This window comes from Lynx canadensis, chromosome A2, assembly GCF_007474595.2.
Source record: "Lynx canadensis isolate LIC74 chromosome A2, mLynCan4.pri.v2, whole genome shotgun sequence".
In the NCBI taxonomy this organism is placed as follows: Eukaryota; Metazoa; Chordata; class Mammalia; order Carnivora; family Felidae; genus Lynx; species Lynx canadensis.
Genome location: NC_044304.2, coordinates 112,218,915 through 112,228,052, shown reverse-complemented (window position 1 = coordinate 112,228,052; position 9,138 = coordinate 112,218,915). Strand labels below are relative to the sequence as shown.

The window sequence follows — 9,138 nt, the reverse complement described above, 5'->3', positions numbered from 1 at the left end:
GTTAGAGTTTTTGCCTCCAAGCAATAGCAAATGAGTTTGGCTGATGTAAATTGAAAAGTAACACACCCACCCCATAGTTTCTAGGAAGGCTGGAGAATCAGACACACAGCTTGTGAAGCCAGAGCAGCAGCCAAAACAATGCCACTGGATACATTCATTGTTTCTGCTAACCCTAGAAATCACAGTTTGTATGAGCAACATGAAGAGTTCTGGACCCTGCTTTCCATGGCCGTTACAGCCACATTCAGAGTGGGACAGTGTTTACACTGCCGCCCCTGTTCACCAAGAGAGTGGATTCTTCCCTGTTCCTGATTCTTTTTGTCGCCAGTTCCTAATCCCAGCTCCCAGATGGCTGTGTCTGATTAGGTATTCTAAGTGCTCTGCTCTTATCTGTCAGGATGGCTGGGTCAATGAATAACTGGCACTTCAGCTTCCATGTCGATTGTCACCATTAGATTGTGGATGGGGTGAAGCATATTTTAAATTCACAGTTTAGGACATCACAATCTTCAGCTTAAATATTCTTTTGGGTGACTCCTTTTAATTTTCAATTGCTCATTTTCCTTAGTCTCGTTTTCTTTCCAAAATGGTACCTGAGTGTATGGTAGGAGGATAGACATAACATTCTGGTATGGTGAAAAGAAGGGGGGGGGGGGCTGAAGCCCATGTGATGCTACTGGGTCTTGTCTGCTGCTGTGGAGTCTGGTTTGATTCTGGTGCTTCACCAATGGGCCTTTTGAGAACATTGTACAAGCATGGCATCCATCAGTGGGTGATTCTTACCATTTTTCTAGAGTCGTAAAGGCATGGTGTAGCCTCTTTGCCTAGCCTCTGGCTTCTGCATGTCCACCTGGCCTCTTGGTACCTTCACGTTTCCACATTTAAGGACATAGGTAGGAGCACCTGGGTGGCTCACTTAAGCACCTGACCTCGGCTCAGGTCATGATCTCGCAGTTCATGAGTTCCAGTTCTGCATCAGGCTCTGGGCTGACAGCGTGGAGCCTGGAGTCTGCTTCTGATTCTGTGTCTCCCTCTCTCTCTACCCCTCCCCCACTCACACTCTGTCTTTCTCTCTCAGAAATAAATGAACATTAAAAAAATTATAAAAACAAAAAAGTATATAGGTATAGTTAGTACCTGCTTAGCTCTCCCAACTTGGGCAAAGCAGTACCTACCAATATGTTTCTATGGAAGCTTCCCTTAGCGTTCCATTCAAGCCTTTGTTTTGCTATTTCACCACACACTGGGATTAATGGGGTTGGCTTTTCATTTTCTATCAGTCAGGAAATAACATTTGTCCGCATTCTACTTATTTTTTAGGTACAATAAATATCATGGTTGCAAGTGATGATGATTTCATGAGTAGATGAAAACGTATTGGATTAGCATGGGCAAAATATTAACCCAGGCAGACATCTGTGTAAATCAGTACAAGAAAAATGTAAGGAGAAAAATAAAGGGTGAAGAGGTCAGAAAAGACTCTCTTTCTTTCTTTCTTTTTTTAAATTTTATTTTTTTTAATTAAAATATTTTTTTATTAATGTTTACTTATTTTTGAGAGAGAGAGAGACTGAGCATGAGTGGGGGACGGGTAGAGAGAGAAAGAAGGAGACACAGAATCTGAACAGGTTCTGTGCTCTAAACTGTCAGCACAGAGCCCAAAGTGGGGCTTGAAAGTGGGAACAGCAAGATCATGACCTAGGCCAAAGATGGATGCTCAACCGACTGAGCCACCCAGGTGCCCCAGAAAAGACTTTCATAAGGAAAAAACACTGAGGTATATGTTGAGGATGAACTCTGTGCCCAACTTTAGATAGCTTAGATTATGTTCTCATAGGCAGGTTAAGGGACTGACAGTCCTTATGACGTGATAGAGGAGAGTAAAGAAGACTTTTCCAGACAACAGTCACCTTCACCAGCCTGCCTTTGTGTCTGATGGTCCGTAGACATATCATTATGTGTCAGCAGGCTCTAGAAGGTTTACTTCCTCTACAGTGGCTGATAGCTACAAGACACAGTAGCGTGTGGGGACCAGGAGAATCCCGTATAAGCAGAGGTGTAAGGAACTAACTACTGCTGAGACACTTCCCTTCCTTGGGTGAGAGAGATTAGTGATTAAGAGCTATTTAAAGTAGTCCAAAATTCACAGCTATTTCTTCAGAGTGGGGAGATTAGATTACAGGAGAAATGAGCATGAGATTCTGGAACTAGTGATCAAAAATCATAGATGAAGGCAGGGCCCAGTCTCCAAGATGCAGTCATGGGGCTGAGGGCCAGTCTTTGGGAAGGTATTAGGAAAATCAAGGGCATGACAGGGCAGAGCTGGTGAAACAATTAGTGCTGATCCATGAGAGCCTTTACTTCAGGAACTGTCAGTAGTTAAAATGATAGATGTAATGCCTTACCTTTTTGCAAATAATGATTGTGGAAGCCACAAGGGACTAGACCATGTGGGGCGGGGTTGGGGGGGGGGGACTCTGATAACAGTACTCTATAGAGACATTTAGAAAGTTCTTTAAATGCGAATGTTTGTTTGGTATTAACATCCAGCTTGGAGTTAATATCTCATTATTTCATTCACTGATTATTTATCTGAGTTAGTGAAGGAGGAATAAAACAAGGTCTTGCCTTCATATTGGAAGGTAAGACTGCCTGTGTACACACACACACAAAATAATGAAACGAAGTATAAAACGTGTTATGACAAGACTAGATAGAATATTATGTAATTTATTAGGAAGGAGAGAAAGAAAGGAAAGAACTGAACATTTAAAGGTGGGCAAAGCATATTTTAGGGAGAAAAACACAACACGGTAAACAAAATATATAGGGTTTGGGGAAATGGGAGAGCCATTTGTTCTGGAAGGAACATAAATAACACAAAGGAAAGTTAGGTTCTAGTCAGGAGATTGAAGGACCTGTGACTAAGGAAGGTAGAACATCTCAGTTTGGATTGTGGGACCACCCGAGGGGAAAGTTCAACAGAACTCTGTGTGAGTGAAGTGGCTTGGGCACGTGGAGCCCCAGTGTTCCCTAGGCAGGTAGCACATAGAAAGGGTAGAGAGGAAATGCAGAAAAGGGAAAATAAATTTCTCTTTTGTCACCATTCAGCCACCTGCTTCCCATTATGTTTGGGGGCCCAGACCACTCCAGGGCTTGTCTATATCCATTTTCTGGATTTTGCCTGATAGGAAATGAAAGGCTAGAAAAAGATGCTGTATGAGCAAATGGAGGAAACACATTTCTCAGCTTTTGTGTGTTTCTCTTTAACATTCTCTCTTCCCAATGTTGAAAAAAAAATGAAACCATTGTTGCACCTTTCATTTTACCCAAGTTTAAACATTTATTTTTCTTTTTTTCCCTTCAGTTTTCGTGTTCTTGAGCAACCGGAAATAATGTGGAAACACACAGAAGGAAAACACAAAATTAGAAAACGGAAGGAAATATCAAAAAGGGTTTCATTTTGCTCACATTAAAAAAAATCCAGGGGATTTTTTGTAAGATGCAAAGGTGAAAGATCTCCACTGTGGCTGTAACATCTCTGAGTGACAATCACAGGGCTGATGTAGGAGAGGCTTGTCAGGCCTCCCCAGGGAAGTTCTCTTCACCTGCTCTACCAGCCAGTGAGGCATCCTTACCTCTGACTCACTCAAAGAGAATCTGGTGGTGCAGGTTCCACCCCTGCACGAGGATTTGTTTGCATGAGCAGCTCTTAGTCCTTGCCTACACCGAGGGAGCTTTCTTCTTACCTGGCAAGCATCAACCACTTTTGTTTCCTTTTATATAAATAGGCCAATATTTATAAATTATTCTTACATATACCCACCTGATCTGATTTTTTTTAATGCTTTACTTTACTGCTTTGCTTTTCCATTTACATACCCCTTTTTCCTAGGGTGAAACTGTAGCCATCCACTCTCTTCTCCCAGTTTCAGGTGAGAGGTCTGAATTGTGGGTATTGTAGTTCTTTTGCCTTTTAGGGTTTCTGGTTGGACAACCTTGGAGTCACAGTGGGAGGACTTCTAGTCCCAGGTGGCTCCATAAACAGCAGGTCAGGCACCATACACAGAGGGAGACACGTTTGAAGAGAGTCCTTGGTTTTGGAAGAGTGACTTCCATTCACTAAAATAATGTTCCTGAAATGAAGAAGCTGGGGTTCATTTCCACAACTGTAAGTGTTGTTTTTTTAAAAAGGGAAGGTACTTGATATTCTGTGATTGTGTGGGACAGGGTTTAGAATAAACTTTGAGACAGAATAGAGTAATGCCTTGAGAAATGATTTTGAGTAAAATAATTTATAAAAAGAGGGAAGAAGATATGCAACATTTAAAGTCAAATGAGAAACACACACACACACCACTTTGGCTTGCTTCAGATACTTCAGATGGTTGAAATGCTCTAAAATTGTAAGTATTTCGAAAGACAGACAGGTGTATTAAAGACTGTGGGCATTGAAGTCAGATAAAGTTGGATTTGGTGGCCCCACTGCTTTTTAGATGTGTAACCTTTGGTAAGATGCTTCACCTTGTCAAGCCTCAGTTTCCTCATTTGTAGAGTCAATATGAAATCCACCTCATTGGGTTAATAGGGTGAAATTAGCATAATGTGCTGTACTAAATAGATGATTTGACAATAACTGAGGGACAATAAGCTTGGCTTTTTTAAATTAAGTTTCAACTAAGCCCCAAAAACAGATTAAAGAAAAAAAATACTGTATGATTCCACTTGTATTGAGGTATTGAGAGTAGGCAAATTCATAGAAACAGAAAGTAGAATGGTGGTTGCCAGGGGGTTGGGGAGGGGAAGATAGGAAATATTTAATGCGTACAGAGTTTCAGTTTTGCAATTTGAAAATGTCCTGATGATTGGTTGTACACAATGTAAGTATACTTAATACCACTTGACTGTACACTCACAAATGGTCAGGTTGGTAAATTTTATGTTACGTGTTTTTCAGAAGAATTTTAAAAAATAGATCAAAAAGCATATAGTAAAAATTCTGGTGCCTTCAATTTATTAATGTGTCCTTCATTCTTAAAAAAAACGTCTAAGTCCATTTTTATAGGGTCTAATTTCACGTTTGATATTGGATCACCTATGTTAGTATCTGGTAATCCTCTCCTTAACTTTATGTGATTATCTCCAATTTGTAATAGTGATGTTAAATATGACTTTATGGGTATTGTGCAGAATTTAGGAATTATGAAGTCAACAATTATTGTTACAACTCAAATGCATTATTTAATTAGGTTTTCTCATCTTCCATGTAGTTAATTTATTTATTTTTATTTTTAATTTTTTTTAACGTTTATTCATCTTTGAGAGACAGAGAGAGACAGAGCATGAGCAGGGGAGGGACAGAGAGAGAGGGACACACAGAATCCAAAGCAGGCTCCAGGCTCTGAGGTGTCAGCACAGAGCCTGACGTGGGGCTCGAACTCATGAACTGTGAGATCATGACCTGAGCCGAATTCAGACACTCAACCGACTGAGCCACCCAGGTCCCCCCCACGTAGTTAATTTATAAACAGATTATTTTTATGTGTCTCAAGGCAAGATCTGTTAAACGCCACCTTATCTTAAAATGTATTGGCTAATTTGGAGGACAAAAGATAATTTGGAATTATATTGATTTGAAACTTGAAAGTTTGTCACTTTTGAACTTTTGGAAATCTTTTCTTGAAAGACCATATGTATACACGCTGTCTATTAAGACTATTCCCTGTGGTATTTGGTGATAACTGAAAGTGAGAGCGACAAGTGTTTGTGACAAGTGTGCGAAGTTTTGCATGTGATATACCACATGAATTTAAATCCTCTCAGGAGCTATGTCAGCAAGTCCAGCATAGTAGCAGAATAAACTTATAGGAGAAGAAAAGCTGCAGAAGCACTTGATAAATACCACCTAAAAGAGCCACATTGTTTTTGCCCTTCAATGCCATCTATGGTCTACTTTCTCTAGGAAGTGTCATTTATTTATTTAACAACTACTTCTATCAATCCTGCAATGTTCTCCCCCGGGCAAGGCCTGTAGTTAAAGAGTGACTGATGCGTAGTCCTGAGGGAATCCTGACCTATTAGAAGAGAAATGTATTAATCCATTAATCATGCATGCCATTCATGCCATCACTGTTCATTAATTCCCCCTCCTTAGAAGGTGTGATGCTTAGTATCGGGAGATTAAAAAGAACTCCATAAATCTTTGCTTGAACTGTAATCATTAGAGATTAGAAAAAAATAAACTTCAAAACTTTTATGTAAGTCGGTCAATAGCAAAATGGAGTGAAAAGATGTGTACAGAGACTAGCCGAGAAAGGGGAGGCCATGCTTTACTGAATATTGAGAGAACACTGTGGGAAGTGCTGAAGGTCTGGCCAGGTCTGGAAGGATGTGCAGAGCTGAAATCTGCAGAAAAACATGAAGAGACTATCTCATCTAGAGCAGTATTTCCCAACTTTGCACGGATGAAATGATTTGGGACAATAGATAGACTGGACAATTAATAACATTGGATAATGCTATGAGAAAGTTAGTGTATTTTAAAAGTTTCTTTCCATTTTTTTCACGGACAAAATTTTATTGTTGTTAATATGACTTTAAAATTCTTCCAACACTTGTTTTCCATTCTCCTTTATAAGAACTATAAAGTAAGTAGCAAGCTCAATGATTTTAGCAGGCAAAAGGTATTTAGTTGTAATTTACCTATTAGAATAACATTTATTTTTATACTTATTGCCCAATAATTCCAGTAGATGCTGTTTTTTCCCCATTTAAGATACTGCTAGAAATTTGCTTTTACAATACTTATGTTAGCTAGAATGAGAGTGAATTTACAGAGAATAGTAAGTAAAAAATAGTTCAGATGGCAATTGGTAATGGAAAAATAATGACAAGGTGCCAGAATCCCTAAAGTTTGGGAAATATTGAGGTAGTAACTCCACTGCAAAATTAGGAAGTGAAATTGAATTAGTTATTTTTATGTATAGCTGGGAAGGAAGGATATCTGGTATTCTATGATATATTTGGATAATGATTCTGGAATAAAGTCAAATGTAGAAGCTTTAAAGAGATTTGGACTTCAGCTTCTATGTGATGGAGGGTCCAAAAGGGCCCTGACTCTGGCACATGTTGAAAGTTGTGCTTTAGGAAGCTCATCTAATGGGGTGCTTGAGTGGCTCAGTTGTTTAAGCATCTGATCGGCATCACACAGTTCGTGAGTTAAAGCCCCACATCAGGCTCTGCACTGACAGTGCGAAGGCTGCTTAGGATTCTCTTTATCCCTCCCTCTCTGCCTTTCCCCAACTCACTCTCTCTCTCTTTCTCAGAATAAACATTTTTTTTTAATTTACGCCCAAATTAGTTAGCATATAGTGCAACAATGATTTCAGGAGTAGATTCCTTAGTGCCCCTTACCCATTTAGTCCATCCCCCCTCCCACACCCCTTTCAGTAACCTTCTGTTTGTTCTCCATATTTATGAGTCTCTTATGTTTTGTCCCCCTCCCTGTTTTTATATTATTTTTGTTTCCCTTCCCTTATAATAAACATTTTTTAAGGAAAATAAATATATAAATAAACTTAAAAAAAAGGGAAGAACATCTAAGAAATGGCATAAAAGGGGGTTGGAGCACAGGGAACATGAATGCAAACAGAGTACTTTGAAAATGTCTCAATTTTCTGAGCATGGGTAAATAACAGCTGATGGGGAAAAATGGAAAAGAAGACAGAGGTGAAGAAGTCAATCAACAAAAAAGAAAATTAAGTCATAATTATAAAAAGACCACCAATAAATTGCTCTTGAGTTGTTAAGTTTTGTGGACTAAGAGAATTACAGTGACACTGAGGCAAAAGAGAAAGAGCTATTTTTTGTTGGGGAAATGATCCTTTGTGCTACAGCAGTTCGAAAATAAGATTAGTCAACCTCCCAGTGGAAAAGGAAACTGCATTGTTAATCACATGGTCCTGGAATTCTAGAAAGCCATCAGTGTTGGCCAGAGAAGTGGAGAAAGCAAGCACATACCTCCTTAAAATGAAATTTAGCCCTGCTCTCTTTCCTGTCCCACTCAAGGACACAAGAAGAGAATCTTCAGGTATCTAGGGAAGGGAAGGGGAATGGAGAAGAGGTTGACTATTTACTCACCAAATTTTATTTTCTCTTGAGAATCCTTTCTTAATTACTATAGCCACCACCTTGCTCAGAGATGGGGCTCCTTTATAGGGTATTTCCTGAGAATAAACAAAAATATCTTCATCTTTAGCCAGGAAAATAGTCAGTCAGTGGCTTGAATTTCTAGGAAGGGTGGAGTGGAGGTTTCTGTGGGAAAGACACTTAATTTAGATGTTTCCCTAATATGTCCAATACATAATAGATGGATATTGAAAGATAGATATCACATACCCCCAGCTTAAATAATAAAATATTAGAAATTAAAAAACATAAAGCACTCTCCCTGATCCTGTTCCCCATTTTCCCAACTCAGAGGTTACTACTATCCTGTTTTTGTAGATTCTCTCTCCATTGTATGCTTTTATTCTCTCTGCCACTATGTGAATATGTCCAAATATATATATAACATTGTTCTGAGTGTTTAAAATTTGTATACAAACATTAAATATATTATTCATCTGCAACTTGCTCTTTTCTCTCAACATTGTACTTTGGAGATTAATCCATGTTGATTTTGTAGCACAACTTATTCATTTTCATAGCTGTATGGTATTTTGCTGTGATAAGTAGCACTATAATAAATATTCTTACATATGCACTTACGTACAAATGTAAGAATTACTGTAGTGACTATATTAGGGAATAGATTTTCTGAGCCATAGGTATATGCATCTTCATTTTATGAGATGCTGATAATAAATTGGTATCCAAAGTATTTACACCATGTTATATTCCATGCCAGAATGAATGAGAGTTCCTGTTTCTTTCCATTCTCAACACATTTATTTATCTCAAATGTTCCACATAAATAATCTTTCCACATACAGCTGAAAGCCAGACTCTTGTGGCATCTGAGAGAGTAAGATGTATTTGGAACATTCCAATCTCTAAAATATAATGCAAAATTTTATTTCAAATTAACTTTCTTATTTTTTAACCTATGTGAAAAATTAACTGACTTGTCCATTTAAC

General features: G+C 38.6%; 1 protein-coding gene across 1 annotated transcript in view; it reads left to right on the top strand.

The window, feature by feature from the left end:
• The first annotated feature begins 4,047 nt into the window (after positions 1–4,047).
• MACC1 (MET transcriptional regulator MACC1) overlaps positions 4,048–9,138 on the top strand; it is a 65,652-nt gene continuing 60,561 nt past the window's right edge. Inside the window, exon 1 of the mRNA XM_030308068.1 lies at positions 4,048–4,171. The gene's annotated coding sequence lies outside the window, so the exon portion shown is untranslated. The remainder of the gene's footprint in view (positions 4,172–9,138) is intronic.